Source organism: Hoplias malabaricus, chromosome 3 (assembly GCF_029633855.1).
Source record: "Hoplias malabaricus isolate fHopMal1 chromosome 3, fHopMal1.hap1, whole genome shotgun sequence".
NCBI lineage: Eukaryota > Metazoa > Chordata > Actinopteri > Characiformes > Erythrinidae > Hoplias > Hoplias malabaricus.
Window position 1 is genome coordinate 6,621,685 of NC_089802.1, and position 26,708 is coordinate 6,648,392.

At 39.1% G+C, this 26,708-nt stretch overlaps 1 long non-coding RNA gene across 1 annotated transcript in view; it reads left to right on the plus strand.

The window, feature by feature from the left end:
• The first annotated feature begins 19,699 nt into the window (after positions 1–19,699).
• LOC136691222 (uncharacterized) overlaps positions 19,700–26,708 on the plus strand; it is a 63,753-nt gene continuing 56,744 nt past the window's right edge. Inside the window, exons 1-2 of the long non-coding RNA XR_010801858.1 lie at positions 19,700–19,800; positions 25,709–25,755. This is a non-coding gene — a long non-coding RNA (uncharacterized lncRNA). The remainder of the gene's footprint in view (positions 19,801–25,708; positions 25,756–26,708) is intronic.

Consider the following 26,708-nt stretch of genomic DNA (forward strand, 5'->3'; position numbering starts at 1 on the left):
ACAAAATGGCGGCACGGTGGCGCAGCAGGTAGTGTCGCAGTCACACAGCTACAGGGACCTGGAGGTTGTGGGTTCGATTCCTGCTCCGGGTGACTGCCTGTGAGGAGTGTGGTGTGTTCTCCCTGTGTCTGCGTGGGTTTCCTCCGGGTGACCGTGAGGAGTTTGGTGTGTTCTTTCTGTGTCCGCGTGGGTTTCCTCCGGGTGACTGTCTGTGAGGAGTTTGGTGTGTTCTCTCTGTGTCCGCGTGGGTTTCCTCCGGGTGCTCCGGTTTCCTCCCACAGTCCAAAAACACACATTGGTAGGTGGATTGACGACTCAAAAAAAGTGTCCGTAGGTGTGAGTGAATGTGTCTGTATTGCACTGTGAAGGACTGGCGCCCCCTCCAGGGTGTATTCCTGCCTTGCGCCCAATGATTCCAGGTAGGCTCTGGACCCACCGCGACCCTGAACTGGATAAGGGTTACAGATAATGAATGAATGAATGACAAAATGTTGTAATATGAGGGATAAATTGACCAAAACTTAATGTTTTACTTTAAAATATATTAAAATCAGTTTGAAATGATGCTCTTCTTTTGCTTGTTTGATGTGGAGTGGAGCTGGAAGTAAACATTTAAGCTTTTTAAAATGTATCCACCTGAATTCCCACTCCAAACTCATATAACTCATAATATTATAAATTCAGATTGTTAATCATAATGTAAATATTCCTGTAGTGTTGCAGAGTATTTACAAAGATATATTCATTCAAAATAATTAATAAATGTTTTTTCTAAAAAATTAGACATTGTCAATTAGACATATGAGTTAAATGACTTACTCATATTGAGTACAGGCTGTACAGCTCGACGTTAACTCATCAGCCGTGGAGAGGAAGAGAAGTGTTGCGCTTCTGGGTACAGTATATAATTGAAACAGCTCCTAAGAAACTTTTTGCAATATCCTACGTTTATAAAACCATTACCATGTGTCACAGGCTGCGGGAAAAATCTCGTCTCAAAATTAAAATCATTGCAAAATTCTTTATGAGAACTAACAATTTTACAAATGTATTGACCACGCTCCTTTTTCAAAAGTCATAGAGATTCAGTGATTTGTATTGTTCCAAACTGAATGTAATGAGGTGTCAAATTGTAACTGTACATCATTTTCCACCACAATGCCAAGTGTAATGAAGAAAATTCAATGCGTAATTTTTTCAAAAACGAAATCATATTTTAACATTTTGTCCCAACAACGAAAAATGTCCAATTTTGTAACAAAACATTTTAACAAAGTAATCTTCAGTATTCTTTATTTTTTTATTATTAATATTATTTAGTATTCTGTTAACACTGTCAAAATAAATGACGTTAAGTGCTTATCTTCAAGGTCCTTCACTATAGCAGCCTTTTTAAAATAATACGTTTTCCTCGTCTTTCCTCTCACCCTTAACGGCCTGAGTCAGAAAAGCTATAGCTTACGCTGGTGAATATGTTTTGAAATACTTTTCAGAATAGTTACATTTCCCTTTGAAGCCTGGGCCTTACCTGAGTCTAACAACTGTTCAAATATCTGAAGATAGTTAAGGACTCTACATATTTTATTTTATTTTTTTGAAAGCTAAAAATGTATAATAATAACAATTTATTTTATAGTTAATGTAACGAGAACTTAAATTCTAAATTAAAAGACAATTATGAATGTTCACATACTTTTAAGATTTAGTCTTATACCAGAGGTTTTGGAGAAAAGTTTTATTAATTGTACCACTTTAGGAATTGGAGACTGCTACTTAAGAGCATTGCTGTGTCACTCACCCACTGACTAACTATAAACCCTCTGCCAAATACATTACATTTTTCAAAATCAGGTTTTTTATGCAAATAGAGAGTACTTCTGCTGCTGTCATTGAAAAAGGATAAAATACATTTGAAGTCTGAAGTTGACACAGATCTCAGCAGAAGATAACTCAGTTTTCCACATCAAATCAAATCAAATTTATTTAGCGCCTTTTACAACTGACGTTGTCACAAAGCAGCTTCACAGTTTCAGAACAGAACATTTAAATCAAAGCCCAATGTGAGCAAGCCGAAGGCGACAGTGGCAAGGAAAAACTCCCTCGAGGCTGGAGGAAGACACCTTGGGAGGAACCAAGACTCACAAAGGGGACCCATCCTCCTCTGATCAAACTATAGATTGAATTTTAAATTATCACCAATGAAGTGTCATTATGTCACATAATAATAATAATAATAATAATAATAATAATAATAGTGAAATCAATCTTGGGGCATAATAATAGTGCATCAGATTGGAAGAATCAGAACCACAACTCCACAAATTTCATATCATTAAAGATGTATTTAGAGGCAATATGGACGTCTACTTTGTTCACATCAAAAGTTATTTTTAAAATTATACATTAGACAGATTTATTTCATCTTTAATCCACTACATCAGATTTTTAGTGCATCAAACTTTCTGAAAAAAACAAGTGGCACAGAGGCTGGCCAATGACATACAACTTTGTGCATGAATTATATTTTCTGTAAATAGAACTTTGAATCAGTGTGTGATTGAACAGAATGTGGTTAGTTTTACATGATAATTACACCCTGCATACACACATTTAGACGATATCACATACTTTACAGCCCTACTATCTGCTTCTTCTGCAATCTCACCTCTGCCTCAGTGTATCCTCTCCCTGCTCTGGCCACACTTCCTGTGGTTTCACAGCTTTTTAGATGTAATACACATCAGACATTATTACACACACACACACACACATACAGCGCTCTGCAGAACAGCCTACGATCCCACGGTCACCCTCAGCTGAGCCGTACACACAAAGACTTACTCAACATTACAGTGCTGCACCCAAACTTTGGAATAAGCTTCTGCTGAGCCACAGTTTCAGAGCTCAGTTCTCCCATTGTTTCTCCCTGTGTTAAATTTCAATTTAAATTAGGTTCACATTGCAATGCTTTCGCGAATAGTAAAATATGTCTTTTGTTTCCATTAATATGATTTATTTAATTTTATTTTCCTTCTGTTAGGTATCATTCTTTTTATACTTTATATTTATGTTTACCTTTCATTTTTGCCACTTGTGACACTATTCTATTGTAAAGTGACTTGAAGCTTGGGAACTGTGAATAAACATCATCATCATCATCATCATCAACATTTAATTGAAACCATTATTGCCCCAATGTAATGTGTCTTGCGCACAAAAAGCCAACAACAATTATGCATTAACACAATAAACAATTAATAAAAATACATAAAACAACACCAAAAATCAAAGAACATAAAACATCCAAGAAAAAGGAAGCAATGATTTAAAACTATGAAAGACTTGTAAATACAGAGCATTTACTAAATGCAGTAAAATATAAGATAAATCCTGGAGCACTGTCTGATTCAGTCTGTAGGAGAACTACTCTGAGTCTGACGGAGACCTTTCCGCACAGACTCAGGGCTGTAACGTCCAATCACTTCATTTATATTATATATTTATTTAATTGACATGACACTATAGATTTTTTAAATTATTATTTTTAAATTAAGGAGTTTTTTTTTTCCTGGAAAACATTTATAAATGCATTCAAAGGGGAAAATAACCAAGGGGTCGATTTATAGATTTATAGACACTGCACTTGTTCTCTTGCAAATTTCAACCTGTAAGTTTCCTTATGTATTCACTATTACACTTGAGAAAATACATTCATTGTAACTAGACACAGTGGGACATGGACAAAATGCAGTGTGCCCTAAACTTGTTTGTTGTTGAACACTGTACAAAACGAGTAAACTGGACATCATGAAATTCTGATGTAAATTTCAGGCCCCAAACTCTGAATTTAAGTTCAGAATAAAGATGTCACTTAATCAACTACTTCATACAACAACAGTCACACTAATGACAATAGTGAATATATTAAAGAAACCTTTTACTACTCACAGAAAGTCACAGAGAGAGGACGGAGCTCCATACTGCCACAGTAAAGACAGACAAACTAAATGTGTTACACACTCAGCAGTTCCTGTCTTAATATACTCAAAGTACACATCTGAGAGAGAGAGAGAGAGAGGGGGGAAGAGAAAGAAAGAGAGAGAGGGGGGGGGGGAAGAGAAAGAAAGAGAGAGAGAGAGGGTAATCCATACTTAAAAATGAAATTACCAAAGACACCTCAGCAACTGGTTTCCACATGGATCTGAGCCACTTCAAGGTCCTTAACAAAACCCCACTAAATCTACTTCCTTTCAGTTTAATTATAATTTAATACATAAATAAGAATAACGGGGCGGCACGGTGGCGCAGCAGGTAGTGTCACACAGCTCCAGGGACCTGGAGGTTGTGGGTTCGATTCCCGCTCCAGGTGACTGTCTGTGAGGAGTGTGGTGTGTTCTCCCTGTGTCTGTGTGGGTTTCCTCCGGGTGTCTGTCTGTGAGGAGTGTGGTGTGTTCTCCCTGTGTCTGCGTGGGTTTCCTCTGGGAGACTGTGAGTAGTGTGGTGTGTTCTCCCTGTGTCTGCGTGGGTTTCCTCCAGGTGACTGTCTGTGAGGAGTTGGAGTTGGTTTCCTCCCACAGTCCAAAAACATGACTCAAAAGTGTCCGTAGGTGTGAGTGAATGTGTGAGTGTGTGTGTTGCCCTGTAAAGGACTGGCGCCCCCTCCAGGGTGTATTCCGGCCAATGATTCCAGGTAGGCTCTGGACCCACCGCGACCCTGAACTGGATAAGCGGTTACAGATAATAAATGAATGAATTAATGAATGAATAATAATATCATCGTAAGTCAGCAGTAAGCAGTAATTGTTTGCAGTGATTTCAGCTGTTTCACCGTCTACAGCGCTTCATAAATATCTGCTTTTGTTTTGAACTAAGCTCTGAACACCACTGAAAGTATGGAATCAGATTTGTGCCAAAAAGAATCGCACAAAAAATTAATCTCAAACGTAAAACTTATAATTTTCAAACAAAATATCCAGCTCTGACCTTTGTGCTCCATGGTTTTAGTGCGTGAGCTCTGAGTTCTGCGCGTGCTCTCTGGGTTTTGTGCGCCTGATCCCTGAGCTTTGCGAGCAGTTTTGGCACAAAGCTCTCGCGTGGGCGGGACTTCTCAGTGGTGCCTTCCCATTGAATGAATAAATCATTAATCATTATTAACCGTAATGAATTATTAATAATAACAATGATTATTAATACTAATATTTATAAACAAGAAGTCAAAATGTTCTAACACTATACAGTTCAAGCAAAAGAACTATCTGTTTAAATATTATGAAAGAGGAATTTATATCAGAGCTATTCAGCGCGTAAATGCGTTATATTCTGCAAAAGCGGAATCCTAAAGCCGAATAAACACGCTTCCTGCACTCAAAGTCGTGAACAACGTTCAGGGCACTGAGTTGTCACTCAAAAACTCATTAGCCAATGGGAAGGCAACACTGAGAAGTCCCGCCCACGTGAGAGCTTTGTGCCAAAACTGCTCGCAAAACTCGGGGATCAGGCGCACAAAACTCAGAGAGCACACGCAGAACTCAGAGCTCACGCACTAAAACCATGGAGCACAAAGGTCAGAGCTGGATATTTTGTTTGAAAATTATAAGTTTTACGTTTGAGATGAATTTTTTTGTGCGATTCTTTTTGGCACAAATCTGATTCCATGTGAAAGGTGCAGGTTCAACAGCGCCCTCTGGTGGAGATCAGACAGCTCGATTTTTAAGGGTGTGTATAGTGTTGGAGACAAGAGCTTGGCCCCACCTGCCTGCAGACTGAACTCCATGTTGAGGGATACAGGATCTCGGAGCCTTTAGTCAAAGCCGCACACTGCCGGCCACAGTGACACTCTGTGACATAGTCCCCGTCCTGGTCTGAAGAATTACGTAATTAATTATCTAATTATAATCTTGGACTCAGATAAAGTTGGTGAGGATGTCGTGGATGGTACCCCTGGTCTGCTTGAGAGACCCAGCCCCAGGGACCCTTTTGGTAGAGCATTGGTTCTCATTGTTGAGCAAACCTGAGTAGTTTCTGTTCTTTGGTGAGTTAGGGTTTATCTCTCAAGTTTGGCAGAGTGTGAGGTGTCCCCTCACTTAAAGGCAAGATCGCCCTGTTCCTTTAGGATGTAGTTTCCGCTCCCAACATTATGGGAGTCTGGGGGCTGGGTCAGTTGTAGCACAAACACTCCAGGGATATCCTCCATGACAGTGGGTTAATTACTGAAAGCAATCGAAGTGTTGGATGATTTACTGAGAGTGAAATGTCTCTGGAGACAGTTTTGTTGAACTGTTTCTCCATCTCTATCTCCATATGAATAGAGTCCTCCATTACTGCACTCAGCCGCAACAAGATATCAGTGCACAAGATCATCATCAACCCAGACCTGAAACACACACACACACACAGACAAATCCAAAGTTATTGGATTCTGAAGGGCTATGTTCTGGTCTTTGGCAACAGTGGGATCTGTCTCAAAGATGGATTCCAACCTGTAGAACCAGCTGGACCCGGTTTTGGAATTCAGATGCCCTTTGGTGGTCCAAACGCCCTCTAGAGCCTCTTATTGGCAGTTTATCTGCAGCTGGTTCACAGAGGCTCCCATGTGCACTGATTTCACTTTATATTTGATGGAGAAACCTGGACAAACGTGTAACGATTTATATCTGCACCAGCCACAACTTTATGACATCCTGGTTTCTACACTGTGTCCATTTTATCAGCTCCACTGACCACTCAAGAGCACTTAGTAGTTCAACAATCACAGGTTGTAGTCCATCTATTGCTCTACATACTTAGTTACGTTGTCTTATTCTCCAGCGGTCAGGCCCACCACAGAGCAGGTATGATTCGGGTGGCGGTAGAAACAAATGAGGTCTTGGGGTCGTAGGTGTACTTCCACAGTAGGAGTATTTCAGTTAAATACGGAATAGACATTTATTAGAGGTTGTGTGTGTGTGTGTGTGTGTGTGCAGCATATAATCTTAATTCAAAGTTTAAACATTCTCCTTTGTAATTTTTTTCAACACAAATTGAGTAGTTTGAAAATATCGAGCGAGAAGAATTCATCACTGACTTCAGGAGTGTTTGAGTTTTGAATTACACGTTAAACAAAAGTGTACAAAAAAGTTCGAAAGCATTTACTACTGTCCTTAGCTCTTGAAAATGATTTTATGTCTTGTTTTTGAACCTTGTTTTCCAAAGAGAAACTGAAATACGTTATGAAAAATTAAAGAAACTGAGTGAGCGCTATTTCCTGCTTCACTCAGGTGTTCACAACTAAGCCATTTTCTATTCTTTGTCTCACAGCTAAATGGTAAACACTGATCCTGGGTCTGTGTGTGCTCAGTCTGGAGAGTATGGCTGTTGTGATTTCTGCAAACCACCAGATGTCACTGTTTTAAGCCTTTAAATCTTCTGGCCAATCAGGATGAAGCTTTAAAACAGCCTCCACCTGTCTGGGACTTGAATGATTACTAATTGGAGTCAGCTGTGTTGTCTCAGTTCAGTTCAGCAGCTTTCCCAGCAGTCTTGTTGAAATAGGAAACCACTCTCTTCCATAGAGTGGCTAGTCAAATTATGGGTGTGTCTATAGGAGTCATTTGATACCTCTGAGGTGTTTTATTTTTTAAAGTCACCATGAATGAAGAGAACAGACATCTGTGGTCCTATTTTAGACACCGAATTCAAATGGCTAACAGAGGTCACTCTCTGGCCTACAGTGGCTAGTCAAATTATGGGTGTATGTGAAGGAGTCATGTGATATTTCAGTACTTATTTTATCTTTGGCTTACGTAACAGGTACTTACTCTGTACTTCCCCAGTAATTAGCAGGCTGTAATCCTGCTAATTACCAATAAGCCATGAAGCACTTACAGAGCCTACAGGATACATAAATCAAATGTAAATATTTACACCAAATACACTTGAAATTTCTGCTTTTTTGTCACCATAGGATTGGTTTTTAAAATAAATCAGACAAACACTTCTGAAGGAGTTACTGAAACAGAATATGTTTAAGTGAACGTACATCTCCAGGTCATTTGTATCTCAGCCCTCTGGACACAGTTCTCACAATACAGTCTGTAGTAGACTTTAGCTATTCTGCTACAGGACATCCATCCATCCATTATCTGTAACCGCTTATCCAATTTAGGGTCGCGGGGGTCCAGAGCCTACCTGGAATCCTTGGGCGCAAGGCAGGAATACACCCTGGAGGGGGCGCCAGTCCTTCACAGGGCAACACAGACACACACACATTCACTCACACCTACGGACACTTTTGAGTCGCCAATCCACCTACCAACATGTGTTTTTTGGACTGTGGGAGGAAACCGGAACACCCGGAGGAAACCCACGCGGACACGGGGAGAACACACCAACTCCTCACAGACAGTCACCCGGAGCGGGAATCGAACCCACAACCTCCAGGTCCCTGGAGCTGTGTGACTGCGACACTACCTGCTGCGTCACCATGCCGCTACAGGACATTTTGAGGGAAAATGCACCATTCTTTAATTTTTTTCCAAGTAATTTAAAGCATTTTTACTGATCAATGTATCACAGGCAATCTAAAGAAAGTGTAAAAAAAAGTGATCAATAATTGTATAAATTGAGGGTAAACAGCAGTTTTAGCAGTGAATCATATTGTCAACTGAATGAAAGATGGCCTATGTTGACCCTATAAACTCTTTATTCCCTATTACCTGTCCATTCAGAATGAGAATCTGCATACCATTGCAAAGACGGGACAAAAAAAAGTAGCTTGTCAATTCACCCACAAGGCAGAGTTACAATGGAGGCAGCCATGCAGCACAATTGCTGAGCCATGGAGTTGTACGACTCTGAATGAATCTGTGCTGGAAGCCTTGCAGAAGGTTACTACGAGCTAAACAGTGTACCATAACAGGTCAAAACATAGATATTTGACAGGGATGTGGCAAAAAATTTGTTTATGACTTTACTATGGACTCCCTAGATGGGTAGCCAGTTTCTCTTGGAGTTTACAGGGGGAAAGTGCTGCTCATCGTTAATGTGGCCACCTTCTGAGGCTCAACTATTGAGGAGGTAAACTGTGAACATGGATGTATATTGAAGTCACGCAGCTCCAAGGACCTGGAGGTTGTGGGTTCAATTCCCGCTCAGGGTGACTGTCTGTGAGGAGTGTGGTGTGTTCTCCCTGTGTCTGCGTGGGTTTCCTCCGGGTGACTGTCTGTGAGGAGTGTGGTGTGTTCTCTCTATGTCCGCGTGGGTTTCCTCCGGGTGACTGTCTGTGAGGAGTTGGTGTGTTCTCCCTGTGTCTGCGTGGGTTTTCTCCGGGTGACTGTCTGTGAGGAGTGTGGTGTGTTCTCCCTCTGTCTGCGTGGGTTTCCTCCGGGTGACTGTCTGTAAGGAGTGTAGTGTGTTCTCCCTGTGTCTGCGTGGGTTTCCTCCGGGTGACTGTCTGTGAGGAGTTGGTGTGTTCTCCCTGTGTCTGTGTGGGTTTCCTCCGGGTGACTGTCTGTGAGGAGTGTAGTGTGTTCTCCCTGTGTCTGCGTGGGTTTCCTCCGGGTGACTGTCTGTGAGGAGTTGGTGTGTTCTCCCTGTGTCTGTGTGGGTTTCCTCCGGGTGACTGTCTGTGAGGAGTGTAGTGTGTTCTCCCTGTGTCTGCGTGGGTTTCCTCCGGGTGACTGTCTGTGAGGAGTTGGTGTGTTCTCCCTGTGTCTGCGTGGGTTTTCTCCGGGTGACTGTCTGTGAGGAGTTGGTGTGTTCTCCCTGTGTCTGTGTGGGTTTCCTCCGGGTGACTGTCTGTAAGGAGTGTAGTGTGTTCTCCCTGTGTCTGCGTGGGTTTCCTCCGGGTGACTGTCTGTGAGGAGTTGGTGTGTTCTCCCTGTGTCTGTGTGGGTTTCCTCCGGGTGCTCCGGTTTCCTCCCACAGTCCAAAAACACACGTTGGTAGGTGGATTGGCGACTCAAAAGTGTCCATAGGTGTAAGTGAATGTGTGTGTGTGTGTCTGTGTTGCCCTGTGAAGGACTGGCGCCCCCTCCAGGCTGTATTCCCGCCTTGCCTTCCAGGTAGGCTCTGGACCCACTGCGACCCTGAACTGGATAAGCGCAGATAATGAATGAATGAATGAATAAACTTAAAAATGTTATGTTTTCTTGATGAGTTACCATTCTGGAGATGATGAACAGAATAATGAACAAAGGGCACAAAATTAACACTAACACTCAGGCCCAGAAAGAATTAGTTATTCTCGTAAGAAAACACAAGGCTGTGTTAATTTCATTTCTATCATTTTATTGGTTCCTGTGATCTCCATATTTGCTATGTCCATATAGATTTGCTTGTATGAACATGCTTCTAAAAATAGCCAGTGAATTGCTTGGTTAATGTTATGATGTCATTGTCATTTAGTTTGCTCCGTTACCCATCATTTTTAATAATAGAAAAGTTGGAATTAAATATAAATGCCTGAGTTTCCTTATATCATTTGATTAGTAGTTAATAAATTGGACCAGATGTTTTTGACTGAGGATATGTCCTCTGTACATTGATTGTGTTACTAATAGTGAATAGTGAATAATAGTGAATTCCACACATACTCACACTTCTTCTCATCTGGCTTTGTTCAAGGAATCCCTGCCTTCCACAAATCCGGTTATTGGTGATATCAAGAAACTTTACTGGTCTCCAATTAAGGCCAATGACATCCGATGGAACTTTGAGAAGTTCCTCATCACTGCAGACGGGAAGCTGTACAAACGGTATATAGACTCTATTAAGAAATGTCAGATACTCAGCTAAATGTGGATTGTACACATTGTGGGCTTTTAAGTTACTTGGCACTCTATTAGGCCACGAAATTACAGAGTTAACTTGTATAAAATATTGCCTTGAACTCTTGTTTTTTAAGCTATAGATTCTTGTAGTATATGTAGTATATCTTTTAAACTCACCTTGATCAGACTTTCTGATAAACAGTTAATTCTAACTGAGAATTTAATTTTTTTTTTTACAGAATTGAATATCTGCCTTTTCTTCTTCCACCAGCTACGATCTCCACTGTCCATATGAAGAGATGGAGAGAGATATAGCAGTGCTCCTTTAGATGACCCTTTCATCCATTTGACACATCTACTTTAGACTTTAGATCAGTTTCAAATATACGTCCTTAAAATATTCATTACCATAAGCACAATAGAAAAAACTGACTGCAGATCAGAAGCTACATGTCCATCCTGAAACACTCTTTCCTCTTTAAGATGGACCCAATTTAATGATTTGTAACCTATCATTAATTGTATTTTTCTGTTCATATTATGGTTTTAAATTCAACCCCAATGGCAAATCTGACCAACTATGTGCCCAGGAAACACTACACTCTGTTCATTGCATTTGGAAGACATTCTTATTCAGAGTGACTGTGCTAATTACATCCCATAGCTTTAACAAAGAGTCTAATGCAGTTCTGTAGTTCAGTTGATTTTACATGGGATCAGTCATGAAATGTAGCCTCTAGGATGTAGGCATTAGAAAGGTCTAAAGAAGGGATCTGGGTGCAGTTTGGGATGGATATTAACAACTCAACACTTGAAGGTCTCCTCAGTCCTGTGAGTGTATATGACCAGTGACAGGGCAGTGTGATGACCCCTCAGTAAAGGCTCTGCAGCAGCTGAGCTGGGTCTGATTGAGATGGAGAGGATGCCAGCTCCACCCAGCCCCCAAACACTGTGTTTAAACACTTACAGCGTGCATGCTTAACTTCCCCTGAAGTGTGGTAGTAGTTTATACATGACACGTGGAAACAGTAAAGGTGCTTTTTTAACCTATCTTTATTTGTTAGAGACGTTCTTTCTATTTCAGCCAGATTTGTTCAGCCAGTCAGGACAAGAATCATTTACTTTTAATATCTGTTTTAATGGCACAGAAACACACACATACACATATAGCTCTAAGATATCCTTTAAACATCTTCTCACCACAGGAAATAATATATCATCCAATAACAACAGTTTATGATATTAATGTCATTACTTCCTTTAAAAATTACTTTTAAACAAGCCACTGGATGTGATATATATCAAATAAACAGGAAACAATACAGTAAGACAAGATACAGAGACACTGAATGCACCAATCACCAAGGCATTAAGTAATTCCCATGTTTTCTTCATTAATTTTTATGAGATGTCACCACTAGGGCGCCCTAGTTTATGTATTATTTTATTTGCTTCATTGTAGGCTTTTATTGTAATACTTACTCTATCTCAAGACGTGTTATTTAACACAATTTAATTAATTTTTTAAAATGTTTAACTTATATACTAGTATATACATAGTCTTTTTTAGCGCTGTAGCTGTAGTAGGGTGTGGTGACGTGTGTTGAACACTAGATGGCAACATTTCTTAACGAACTCGGAAGGGATTTTTTCCCCCCTAGCCTAGCATTCACGGGCCTCGTTCTGTTGTTTTCACATTGACTTTAGTAAGAAGGGCTGAGTCACACCATCAAAAGTTTGGTTAATGGTAGTTCTAGGAAGCCGTGTGTTGTAAATCTTGAGCAGAAAATGTTTAAAATAACCTGAGATATAAGGGGAAACTGTTGAATCCAAAAACACAATTAACTAATCCCTGGCTTTACCTCATGAATCTAATCAAGTGGGTTGGAGAACATAGGTTTACATTTTCCTAAAAGTCATATTATATATTGTGGCGTTCTTTAAATGAACTCTGGACACTGGAGGAACTGTCTGAATTAGTTGTTTACTTCAGTATTACATCTTCTGTGGAACTAATAGGAGTTGTGTACTGACGCCAGTATCTGCTGTTTTCATACAGACAGTGTATTTATAAGTGCATATAGCAATTAAAAAGTATTTATAAGAAGTACATTTGGACAAATGTGGTCCAAATCCACCTGGATGCATCACACAGGAAGTTAACACCTCTTGGTAGAAGGTCACAAATATTTGCAGATTTTAATATAATTCCTATTTTGTTTTGAATCCCCAAATGCATGTGAGAGTAGATCTGAAACTGCACCTGGCAGATGTTTACAGTGCTTGATCGTTTTATTAAAAAAAAAAAAAGTGCACTCGAGAACATGGAAGCAAGAGTGAGGAAGAGAGAGTTATAGCCATAGATTACACAGACATGAAGGTGACTGTATTTATGTATTGTTGCCTGATATAATTCATCTGGATTTCTGCTACAACACAGAGCAGAGTCAGAATTGTATGTAAATGGAATGGATTCTCTGAATTTTCTGTTTGTAATTTGTGGAAATGAAATTAGATAGTTTATTAAATTTTGACCTCATGGGAAAGAAATAATTGAATGCAATGTCCACCGCTCTTAAGCTAGAAAAATAATGCATCATAAAATGGTAAAGCACTTATACTGTAAAATGATTAATGAACATAGTCGTGACATCAGTGAAATACAGTAGCAAGTACAATCCACGAAATATTAAATCTATGTAAAATCTAAATGGGGTGGCACCGTGGTGCAGCAGGTAGGTGTCGCAGTCACACAGCTCCAAGGACCTGGAGGTTGTGGGTTCAATTCCTGCTTCGGGTGACTGTCTGTGAGGAGTGTGGTGTGTTCTCGCTGTGTCTGCGTGGATTTCCTCCGGGTGTCTGTCTGTGAGGAGTGTGGTGTGTTCTCCCTCTGTCCGCGTGTCTTTTACAATTATATGAATTTGGCTGGATCCTTAAACTCTCCTGGGTTTGAGTAGATACGTAATGAGTACTTTGAAAGTTCAACTGAAAATGTGGGCAATGGAAGGTATAACTTTTGTAAAATGTAACTGAGCAAAAATATGAATATTTTATTTTTTCTCCAAAATAGTCAACGTTTTTTTGTTTATTTTTTATTGCATTATAAAGTGATCATAGTATTACAGATTGTACTCTAAATAAACTAAAAAGAGGAAGGAAAAAAATAATAATGTACCGTTTACGACAGATAAGTCACTGCTGTTTGCCTAAATAGAAGTTACATTCATATTTAAATGTCATTATCTAAGTTCGGATACTATTTCCTGCTGAACAAGTAACGACAGACCATTTTGAAATAACTATGATCTCACTCATACATGTTGGATACAGTCACAGTGTAATTTCCAATTAATTAATCATTTTTAATTAATAGTGTTAATAATAATTAATGGTTTAATTAATAATTGTAAGGTGGATTGGCTACTCAAAGGTGACCATAGATGTGGGTGTGTGAGTGTGTGTCACCCTGCAAAGGACTAGCTCACCTTCAGGGTGTGTTCCCACCTTGCGCCCAGCGATTCCGGGTAGGCACCGGACCCACCGTGACCCTGAACCGGATACGCGTTTAAAGACAATGAATGAATATATGAATTGTGGCACTTCTGTTTTTACATGAGGTTTAGCTTCCTAGAATTGGATGTACACACCATTGACTATACCCTGTCAATGTACAATCACCACTGATGTCATTCTAATGCCAGGCCTAATCGTCATTGCCCAGAAAATGGTGCCCATAGAGGTACACTCTGCATTTTATGCGGCTCTGAGCTGGTTGGATGCTCACTGGGGTTAAATGCACACAACCACAGTCATCCATCATCGCCAGAACTTTCTGCATTACCATTGATCTACATGGACAATAAGAATAACATGCTTTTATTGTTCTATCCCCAGCAGCCGTTTTTGCTCCAGTGATTGAGTACACAGCTACATCTCTTTAGACACACTCGCACTGCCCTATTCTGTCTTCCTGTCAATAATGTGGCACTTGTCCAAATTATGGATCAATACTCCTGATCCTTTTATGCTGCGCTGGTATGAAGTTGCTTCTTTGCCCCAGACACTGACAGTGCAGTTTTCTCCTGATTTTCTTTATTTAAAAATATGTTCTCCTTGATGATTATACAGAAGGAACACTGTGAAGGGTAAAGGCTACATCGTATTTAATGATTTCATTACCGGATGTTTAATTTTCTTTGGGTTTTAAAGTGCCATTCATGTGTGCGGCTGCTGGAGAGAAAAGCAGCAAAGCACATCCCATCGGGGGAAACAAACATCTGCTGCAGCTCCAGCAACTCTCTGCCTGGGTTTGTTTAGAAAGCTTGTTACTGACAGCTGTCTATAACTGTCCTTATTTCACTTTACTTTACTAGTAGGAGATGTTTCTCTATGGCATGATTTTTTTTAAGTTATGCATGTTATTTGTAAATACATTTTCAGGGAGATACACACCCGTGCATTAGACTAGATTTATTAAAATTCTACCTATCCATTATGTGGTCCGTCCAGGTCTCTGTATGCAAGGAGTTCTGTGTGTTTTCTGTGTGTCTGCTGTCCAGTCACTGGAGGTCACGCTGGGCACTGCTCGTCCAACACCCAGGTGAATTGGATGAGGAGCATCAGAAAGAGCATCCAGTTGTGGACTGAGCAGATCGGATGATTCATTGTGGTGTCCCCAGATGAAATAGAAATAATAACAGATTGAATTTAAAGGAATGCACACAGTAATATCTGCTGCATCAGACTTCAAGGTCATTGTAATAGAACTGTACACAGAATGGCATTATAGGCCAAGGAACAGTGTGATTAGACAGCCATCTTCATCCTCTCTTTGGTGCACCTTCTGGGATTTGAGCCAACAACCCTGTGACCATGTGTTGAACCTCTAGCCACTGCTTCATAACCACTCCTTATAATGACTGATAAAATCAGCGTTGACCTGAGGAAATCACCTCCCACATCAGCACAGTGAACTGTTGTTGGAATCGGAGGCAGAGGCAGTGATTCCTTTGGGCTGAAGGGCCACTCCGTCTCTCCTGGGTCCAGCTCATGTGCTATTTATCTTCTGTCAGCTTGAATCTGCCCACAATTTTTCATCTACACAACACATTAGTGTCCAGTCTCAACCAGAGAAGCCCTGTGTCAGCTCCACTTCGGGCCAGCCATAAATAACCTTGCATCTCGGTCCGTAAATAAACGCCCAAAACAAGAGCTGCAATTCAATCTGATCTCTCACGGATGACTCTATTACAGCACTGGCCTCCTCCACTTGAGTCTCTGTGAAATCGACTGGAGTCACTTTGCCATGAATTATTGTTGTTGTAAACACTGGGATCGGATTTGACCCGCAGTTGTATGGGACATGCCTGATTATTGAAGATAGTCCTTTTCATGGCTCTGCATGGATGCAGTGTGGGCGAGCAATGTCCCATTTTGCCACTGTGCAAAAACAAACGTGTATCTCCAAAATAGTAACTTCATCGGAGAATGCTAAAACCTTCTTAACTTTCAGTGGAGGTCAATGTAAATAGATTTTATTCCAAATAATTTTGGAGCATTTCTACTGGTCCATTCATCATGAAATTGTCACACAATGTGAAAGGCAGCTGCTGTGTTAAAATGATTAAAAATCTACAAGTTTTTCTTTGGAAAGAGACCATTTATATATTTTATTTTATTTTTATTTTTTTTAAACAAAAGTGTACCTTGATTTTTCCCATGGTGAACATCAGTAACTAAATAAGTAAGTAGTGTTAGATATGGAGTGTTTGGACTGAATAAGTGTTGTTTTTTAGTAGAAATATAATGGGGAGGGTTGCGTCAAGAAGGACATCCGGCGTAAAAACTGTGCCAGATCTGTGTGCGGATCGCGGTTGGTCCGCTGTGGTGACCCCAGACAGGAGCAGCCGGAAAAATGAAGAAGAAGAAGAAGTAGAAGGAGAAGAAGAATGAGGAGAAGGGGAAGAAGAAGGAGAAGAAGAAGGAGGAGAAGAAGGAGGAGAAGGAGAAGAAGAAGAAGAAGGAGAAGAAGAAGAAGAGGAAGAAGGAGAAGGAGAAGAAGAAGAGGAAGAAGGAGAAGAAGAAGTTAATGCATTATATTCATGTCATGGTATCCATAGTGCACTACAAAGGGAATATTAAGTAATGTGAGACTGAGCCTTTCTCTCTCCTACTCTAATGTACCTAAGTCATCACATGAGGCTTGTCTAAATTATGCATATTCATATAAAGAGTGAAGGGTTCCCAGACCTGATACTGAGACCCTTAGCTTAAAGTGCTAAGGTTTTGCAGCATCCCTGTATGCTGTAAAATGGCCATAATTTGTACATGACTATTTTCCAGTCAAGAATAGCTTAAGCAGAATGCCTTTGATAGTGTGTCTTTAAAACTTACTAAGACTATGACTTACTATTTCATCCTGATGATGATTTATTGTCTCATAATTTTGATATTCTATATTACCTTCCCTAATAAAATAAAAGGAAAAGTGCTGTGAAGAATAAAAATGTTGTCACAGGATTAAATACATGGTCATAAAGTTTGGTAGGAAGTCTGTTGATGTACATTTCCCTGGAGCTTCTCAACTGCAAGAAGAGCCTTTGCACAAGAAACATAAGCAAAATTGCTGAGAGTAACAAGATATATATATATATATGCCTTTAAGCCATAGTGGTTTGGTTATCAATTGTTCATACCTAATAATTATTCACCTGGCTGTTATCCAGCAGGTCTATAGGCAAGCAGGGTATGAACCACTTGTCCTGAATCAGTCACAAGAAAATCATAATATAGGCAAAGACACATCATCTAGAATTCAGAATATTCTTTAAATATACTCAATTCCCATGCAGTTGTTTCAAGTACAGAATCATTCATTCATTCGTTACCTGCAACCCTTATCCAGTTTAGGGTCGCGGTGGGTCCAGAACCTACTTGGAATCATTGGGTGAAAGGCGGGAATACCAATACCAATACCAAGTTCAGAGTATCAGGAAAAATCCCTGTGAACAAGAGACAAGGTAAAGGTCAATGCTGGATGCTTGTGATCTTTGAGCCCTCAGGTGGCACTGTATTAAAAATAGGCATGATTCTGTACTGGGGCGGCATGGTGGTGCAGCAGGTAGTGTCGCAGTCACACAGCTCCAGGGGCCTGGAGGTTGTGGGTTCAATTCCCGCTCCGGGTGACGAGCTTGGTGTGTTCTCCCTGTGTCTGTGTGGGTTTCCTCCGGGTGACTGTCTGTGAGGAGTGTGGTGTGTTCTCCCTGTGTCTGCGTGGGTTTCCTCCGGGTGACTGTCTGTGAGGAGTGTGGTGTGTTCTCCCTGTGTCTGTGTGGGTTTCCTCCGGGTGACTGTCTGTGAGGAGTTGGTGTGTTCTTCCTGTGTCTGCGTGGGTTTCCTCCGGGTGCTCCAGTTTCCTCCCACAGTCCAAAAACACACGTTGGTAGGTGGATTGGCGACTCAAAAGTGTCCGTAGGTGTGTGTGAGTGAATGTGTGTGTGTCTGTGTTGCCCTGTGAAGGACTGGCGCCCCCTCCAGGGAGTATTCCCGCCTTGCGCCCAATGATTCCAGGTAGGCTCTGGACCCACCGTGACCCTGAATTGGATAAGCGGTTACAGATAATGAATGATTGAATAAATGAATTATTAGATGCAGTTTCTAACAGACTGGTGAACTTCTTCTGAGAGACTCTGCTCCACCAGCTCCATTTCTTTTTAGTGTCCCTTAGTCCTTAGTTTTCCAGCTTTGTGTTGCCTGTTTCCCAATTTTTTGAGAAGCTGCCATCAGGTTCTAAATGAGCTAGTTTTTCATGAAATGGTAAAACTTCTCATCATCTGTATTAAGTAGGAGGAACCTGTAATAAAACCTCTTCTACGTCCAGACACTCAGTGATCAGTGAGATGTTTGAAAACAATACTTTTTTAACCACTTTGTCAAAATGATTTTCTATCTGTAAAAACTGTAAACCTTCTAGATGGTGGACATTTGGAGGAGAAGATTGGTCTTTGTGAGGACATTATGACCTATGCTCACATACAGAGTTGCCGAGCATATAAAGATTTCTCTGTAAACTTGCTCCATATTTCTTAAAGTGTTGTTATTAATATATTTGCATTTTTGTAATACATACAATTAATTTCACACCTGGCTACTGCTGTAAATTTGTCCTATGTTTTTTCTGTATGCGTCATTTTAATTTAATGTTTTGCTGCTACAGAATGAAACCCATAGGCTCCTAGAGGGTTCCACTGTGAATGATTCTTTTTTGGAGAGATTTGAGTAACTGCAAGAGGAAACCAACTGCTCTTCTCTACTTTTAATGGGTATAGAATTAACCTCATACAAGGCTTGGTGTGATGTTTAGCCATGATGCCTGCAGTGGTGCAGAGCTGGCAAAGGAAGTAAAGGGACAACATATCATACTTCACTGCAGATGTCTGAAATGTGTGCTTGTCTCGTAAGTACCAAGGCCTATATCCTGCATTACATGTCAAGATATTGAAACTTTTTATTAGGGTACAAAGTGTCTTTTCTACCACTACTCTGCCTTCAGAAACAGAGAATATGCTGGAGCTTTTCTCAGCATATTTATTTATTTATTTATTTATTTACAACAGATAATTTGTAGTACATTTTGTAAATGTTGTATGGTTGTTTTGATAACAGATAGATGCTACGTTATGAATTTCTAAATCAATAACATCTGTGATTTTCCTTTCAAAATCTATTTTAATTATTTTAGTGAGAAATGATATTGTGAAGATGGATAAAAATAAATAAATAAATATTTAAAAAATAAATAAATAAACAGTGTACCTGGCCATTGTATTTTCTTTCTCCGTATCAAAAAATGTGGTCATCCCTTTAATACTAAATAATATCTTAGAAAGTAATTTGCCTCTAATTATAAATCCTCCGTTTGACAGATTTCTATACATCATTAAGGGTTGAGACTTTTATTTTGTCTATGTGTTTTTCCAAGTGCTGCGGGTTTAAAATGTAAAATGTAAAACATGTACCCAGGCTGACACTAAACCGGATTTTGTTTCCTGAGGTAATGTAACAGCTTTACCTTCAAATTAGCCGTTTTTTAAAAAAAACAAAACAAAAACAAAACACAGTTATCCACGAATCCGAGTCCGCCGTTGTTTTGTAAACACAACCGACCACGTCAATAAACCTGACCGAGTGGACACAGTCAAACCAAGGGTACATAATATTTATTTGCTGGCGGTGACGGATGTACACTACATTATGACATTTTTGTGATAATGAAGTTATGACTCTTACTTATGGTCGTAGTGAGCTTCTGGCTCAAAGCTGGAACCACGGTTATTTAACTGAACAAAATGGTTTTAAAACACAGTCCCTCTGGCCAGTGTTAATTGAGTGAACACAATTGTTTATTTCTATATTGTTGCTCCTCAGACAGTATTTTTCTTTTATTCCCGCATTTTTTGGATGTAACTGCTCTCTGTGTTTTGACAGTATTTTAATTATAATTGAAAAAAAGATAAACAACCCAAAATAATATTTTATATATCATTTACATTAAACTGCATTAAAAGTGAAAAAAAAAATGTTTCAGATAAAAAGGTTACTGTTATTGAAATGTCGTCTGAAGGCATTTACTTCAAATTCTGACAGAGCGCTTTCTGAAAACTCCACTTATTAGATTCATCCACTCTGAAAGACAACATAAGGCACATTTTACAGCAATTACAGATCTCAACAGAGAGGTCTATAAATCCCCAAATCTCCAAAACCTAAGGATTGTCACTTTAAAAATCCAGTCATTTTCCAATCTGACAGAAAATTTATTAAAAAAAAGTGTTCACGAAATTATTTTGTTTAAAATGCTTGTTTGTAGATGCCCACCTGGATGTCTGTAAAAGATGAGATGAGGAGGCAGTTTTATTGGTAAAGAACAAAAAATACTAACAGTAATTATGGGCTACCTGGTTTATAATAATAATAATTATTATTGTTATTTATATTATTATTATTATTATTATTATTATTAAGTGCCACTTTAATGACTAAAACCAAACTTCTGGTTTTCTTTTGTATGTAATGCTTTTCTGTACACTTTAAATCCCTCTGCGTTAATCAGACTGATCAGAGACCTGTGCAGGAGAGAAAATTAAACCTAGAGAGTTTACAAAGGTGCGAAAAAAAGGGCCACACATGATGCTCCAGATTCTTGTTTCATTTTCATATTTCTAATTAAGCGACTTTCTCTTGCGTGTTGGGCGGATGGACGAGCTCCTTTTCTCTGCTTATTTGATGTGTTTTATCTCTGAGCACCATTCACTCACGGCTCCACGGGATTGGGCCGGCTTCTGGCCACCACAGAGGCAGAACTAATGATGACATTAGTCTGGCTTTGTGTGTGGGGCTACCGGATATGGATTAACCAAGCAAGAAATAATCTTGGATTTCATAATATGCATGAATAAACATGTGATGTGTTTTTTCTTTCTTTTGCCAGGTTTAGTTTTTTAGGTCTTAAAAAAAAGTTTGTACTGTTTTAAGAGGCTCACGTTGGGTGAAAGTTTACAAAGATGTGGTGAAAAGAAGAAGGAGCTCATTTTTTTCAAGAGGACCCAGAGTGTCGAGATCCCTAGCTGCTGTAGAACACCCATCAAATATTTTTTTTCATTTTCTCATGCTGGTTAACGATCTGATCTGATGTTGAAACATTTTCTATGAGGGTTTGGCTCCTTCCACCACAAGAATATTAGTGAGTGACATTAGTTTTGGCTCAATGGATGGTTCTTCATCACTCCACAGCAAACAGTTCCACTGCTCCCTTTCTCAATGCTTGGGGGGTGGGGGTTTACACCCTTCTCACCTATGTTTACCATTGACCATGGTGAATTAAAGCAACACTAGGTGGTAATCGTACCTTAAAATTACAGCTTCAATATCATTGTGACGCTTAACTTAGCTGTAAATTAGAGAATAGAGCCTCTGCCATTGCTACTTCAGGCTCAGCACTGCAGAAACTACACTATGTAAGATTTGGAGGAGTGTAGGAAATCACACTCTCCCTCTCCCCTACAAAAAGTGAATCGCAGTCTGTAACTGTAAGGGGAACATATACCAAACCTTACCCAGTGTTGCTATAAGCTCATATTCAGCTTCTTCTGAGCACCCAATTGAACATTGACTGGACATCTGTATACAATGTGACTGCACGTTCAAGTAGCTGAATTGAGTGATTATAAGGGGTGTCAAATTGTTTGACATTTTTTATGAGCGCTGTGATGTGTGTGTGATGACCTGTAGACCGGGCAGTGATAGTTTTACGAATGCTAATAAAATGAATTGTTCACTGAAATGTAGCGCTTTAAAAATTAAAGACATGGAATTCAGGCACAAACCCGTCGTTGCTGGTTGAATACAGTTGGTGCTGATCAGGGCCGTGTACACAGACGGGTCCCGGGACGGTTAGCTGCTCGTGTTTCTCACCGGAGGCTCAGCAGCAGCTGCTTCCTTTACTGTGCCGTTGCTTTATTGTCATGCGTTTTACTGCAAGTTCACCCCTTTTTAAAAGTGGAACATGAGCCATTATAACGTTTTAATATAGGAAGTTTATTCTTTAATCAGATCAAAAAAAGAAATTTAAACTTGAACATTAATTAGTGTAGGATAAGAATAAGTGGAAATAAAATTAATTGGCACTCTGCAGTGATTTCCAACAGAAACCGACTCATGATGATGGCATGATTATTCTGTTTTTTAAAAAATAATCAAATCCAGACAAAGCAGCAGAGAACACAGATGTAATGAGCTATCTAGAACAGCATATTTAAGCTCTCTCTGATTGCAGCTAATCTCATGCTAACAGCATATTAATCCTCTTGTTAAAGTGTAAAGCATCCACTTGAATTAAAAATGTTCAGAATGTTGAAGCTTTTTCTTCTCTAATTTATCCTTTTCTCTCCTCCACTTAAACCGGCAGGAGATTAGTGTCCCACAGATGGCAGCTACTTCTGTTTCTACTTTTGTGTTCATCCCCCTTTCTTTCTTGGTTTCTGTTCTATTTTTCTTGTCTTCCTTCTCTCTCTCTCTCTCTCTCTCTCTCTCTCTCTCTGCAGTGCAGCTGTGTATTAGGGGTACAGGAGTAAATGCCACTTAACTGATGTGGTTTTGCTCGTGGTGGTTTGGCATTAAGTGTTGTGTAGTGTAAACACTTAGTTGGGTGTGTTTATGGTTCAGTAACTTACACTTACAAAAGGTGACCATACGACTCTGTGACACTCTCAGATTCCAGTTGGGCTGTGTGTGTGTGTGTGTGTGTGGGGCATCGTTTAATGGCGGCTCATATCCGGAGTTGATTTTTCTATATTTCTTAATTATATTAAAATTTCAATGGTAACATATTTATTCTGTGTTTTGTTTTGAAACCTTCAAAAAACAAGTCAGATTTTATTTTCCTGTCACAACACTGCAGTTTTAACTCAGTAATCATCTGTAGAATTTATTATTTTATATCAGACAGCTCTGACTCACATTGTTTTCAACTCAGTAATCAAGTACGTTTTGCTGATTTAAAAATCTAAAATCTTTATAATTCTACTTTAAACAAACATTATTTTTACTTCTTTTTGGAATAATGCACATCTTAGTTATGGAATAAAATGATGAAGCTATTTTTAAAATAATACATTTTCAAATTAGAGCTTCTAGCATCTGGAGCAGACCCCGCTGCCACATTATGTTTCATTGGGTGAATTTGGCATGAGATTCGGTGTGGCGAGGACTTGTGCAAAGCCGATGTAGAAACAATGAGATTATCTGAGATGACATATGTTGGTTAATGATTTTCATCTCATGTCTTTAACTGAGTTGTGAAGATTCTGTGAATAGTAACTAATGTAAAACATTATCAAAGGAAAGCAGTATTTGGAGATTAATAATAATGTAAATATTAGAGTGAAGCATATTTAATATTTTATAAAAACACAAAAAAAATGTTTGGTTTCTGTGTGATAATGAAAATAACAGATAAAAGTTTAAATAATAATAAGAAATAATGATTTGTGAAAGACAAGAATAGGGAATGTGATTGAGCTAAAGGGTTAATTTCATCTGGAACTGTCATTCACTTTGTTGCACATTTGTGCTGTGTGTGTGTGTGTGTGTGTGTGTGTGTGTTATGGTTGAAAGGTTAGTGTTTGTGTGTGTGTGTGTGTGTATAAACTGTGAATGGCTGGCTCATGCTGGCCAGCGGTCTCCAGGTTAATGATGGACTAATTCTAGTTTAATTGGGTCCAGCCGTCCCAGCAGTGTTCCAGGTGGAATTCAACCACCTTCCTTCATTCATTTATAAAAGTCCAATTTTCAAAGTGAGCTCCTTTTCCTCCTCAGTGTTTGTGCACTTATACACAGCTACATATACAACAAATATCTACAGATACACAGGCAATGTTCCTCCTTGCTCCTCCATTTGCCCAGTTTCTGGTCAAAACTAACAGTAACATACAAGTCTTTATATTTTAGATTGTTTATATTCTGTATGAAATATCGTTCAAAATGTAATAAGTGGAAAAAATGACTTTCCAAAGCTGGAGTCCAAATAAATAATTAAAAGCTACAGAGGAAATGAGAAACCTAACAACAATGTTAAAGCTAAAAGATGGCCACAAATTGTGCACCTGCCATCCAGAGCTCAGATGTCTATTATTATTATTATTATTATTATTACTATTTTTATTATTGTTATTATTGAATAATAAAGAGCAGAAAAGGCAACCAACACCTGATTTTTTGGAGGATTTGTGTCTATTCAGATAATTTAAGCTATAATCAAGTTTTATTATTTTAATATGTAGTATGCTTGGTGGATGTTTTAGTGGAAATGAAATTAATAAAAGATTAAAGGGGAATCTGACCTTGGTTCAGTACAGATTTCACTTTCAGTTGAATTCTGCGTTCGTCATAGTTTTATAAATAGATTATTTGCTGTTGCTTTTTACTTTTCTTTGCACACAAATGCAGAGTGATACATTGAATGAGGAACAGAGTTTGTCCTGATGAGACACACACAAACACACACACACACACACACACACACACACACACACACACACACACACACACACACACACACACACAGCATGTTAAACATGGGAGTGACAGGGACCTGTTCTGCTGTGTGGCAGTAGGTTATTGCATTACTTCACACACAGTGGTGCGTGATGAGTGTGATACTTCAGTAATCATGCAGACAGAAATGAATTCTGTCAACAAAAGCTACAGCATCTGTCCTCTCTCTCTCTCTCTCTCTCTCTCTGTAAATAGACTGAATGTTGCTGGTGCAAGCTTTAGTCATTCTTTGCTGCTTGTATGAATTTATGCAGTTTGAATACAGGCCGTGTTTGAGGAGTGTCTTATACCACTTCCTGTCAGGTCTGTAAAGCTGAAGGAGTCTAATCTAATGTCTCCTTTTTGCAGTCATTTAAAATGGTGTGATTATTACTTGGACAACTATCCTGATAATTAACATCACATTTATTTGTGAATTCTCATCAAATTATACTACATTTTTGTTCATTTTAGGTAAATCACATCATCAGAGAATGGAATTAGGATAGTGAGAGAGAGAGAGAGAGAGAGTGTGTGTATGAATGCTTCTGCACTTTACACTCACATCTTCAGAGAAAGGAATTAGGATAGTGAGAGAGAGAGAGAGAGAGAGAGAGAGAGTGTGTGTATGAATGCTTCTGCACTTTACACTCACATCTTCAGAGAAAGGAATTAGGATAGTGAGAGACTGTGTGTGTGTGTGTGTAAAGTGACGTATTCACGTTTGTCTCACGTGGAGTGTTTATTACTAACACACATTTTTACAGTTCATTATTTCAGTGTTGGGTTTGATAAAAAAAAAAGTGACGCTATCTTCTCCTAACTCTCATTTTCCTTTTTCTGACCTTTTCTTTTCTTTTCTTTAACAGTGTCTTCAGCATGAAGCAAGAAAACCATTTGAGTGCCATCACTGAAGGTACAAAACCTTGTGTCACTGAAGCCACAGCATTTTAAGGATTACATTTACATGAATGTGTCTTAACAATTTTTTTTTAAATCTGTTTAATTCCGTACTGTTCATATAGCTCAGTTCTTTATAAAAAAAAAAAGTGCAGCTCTGATTTATTTATATATGGCTTTCTCTTTTAATTTCAGTTTTCAAAATAATATCCAATTTTTGGTTTAAATGTGACAGTGGAAATACACAAGTCAGCCATAAATTTAAAGCCATCTCTACATTCATTCATACATTCCTTTTCTGTTTTACCACTTCCACTGACAGTGCAGGTGAACGATATTACAGACCGTCTGTTGCTCTGTGTATGCTGTTAACTACAGCTCAGTGGAGCTGATACAACGGACTATGAGGGTAGAAGCAGGCTGGTTTTAATGTTATGGCTGATTGGTGGCTGTCATTTTGAATCACATATGTTTGAGCTTGAAAGTTTTTGCTTAAATTTGCTGTTCCCTTTCTCTTGTGTGATGTAAAGCTCTTTAATTCCCTTTCGTAGTCCGGAGCACACTCAAAACATTCAAGACACGTCTGCAGATTAGCGCTAACACTTCCTGTTTTCCTGAATTCCCTGTTAACAAATCCCATGAGTCAATAAACCCCTCGAAAGTTAAGTAAACAGTTTGAACCTGCATTTTTTTAGTGCCTTTATCCTAAAGAGGACTTAAGGTCACGGAAATATAAAGGACATTTTTATAATGGAGTTTCATGTGTAAAATGACCATCTTCCTCAATCCTTCTTCTCCTTCCTGAACTTTGTATATGCTGCTGCTTAATGATCTAATAGCAATGTGCTATTAACGGTTTCAAATCACTAGTGTTCCTTATTGTGTGCTTTGTGTGGTGTGTGTCTGGGGTGAATGGTGTAAACACATCACACGGAGGACACCTAACACTTCTGAAGAGGCCTTTAGCAA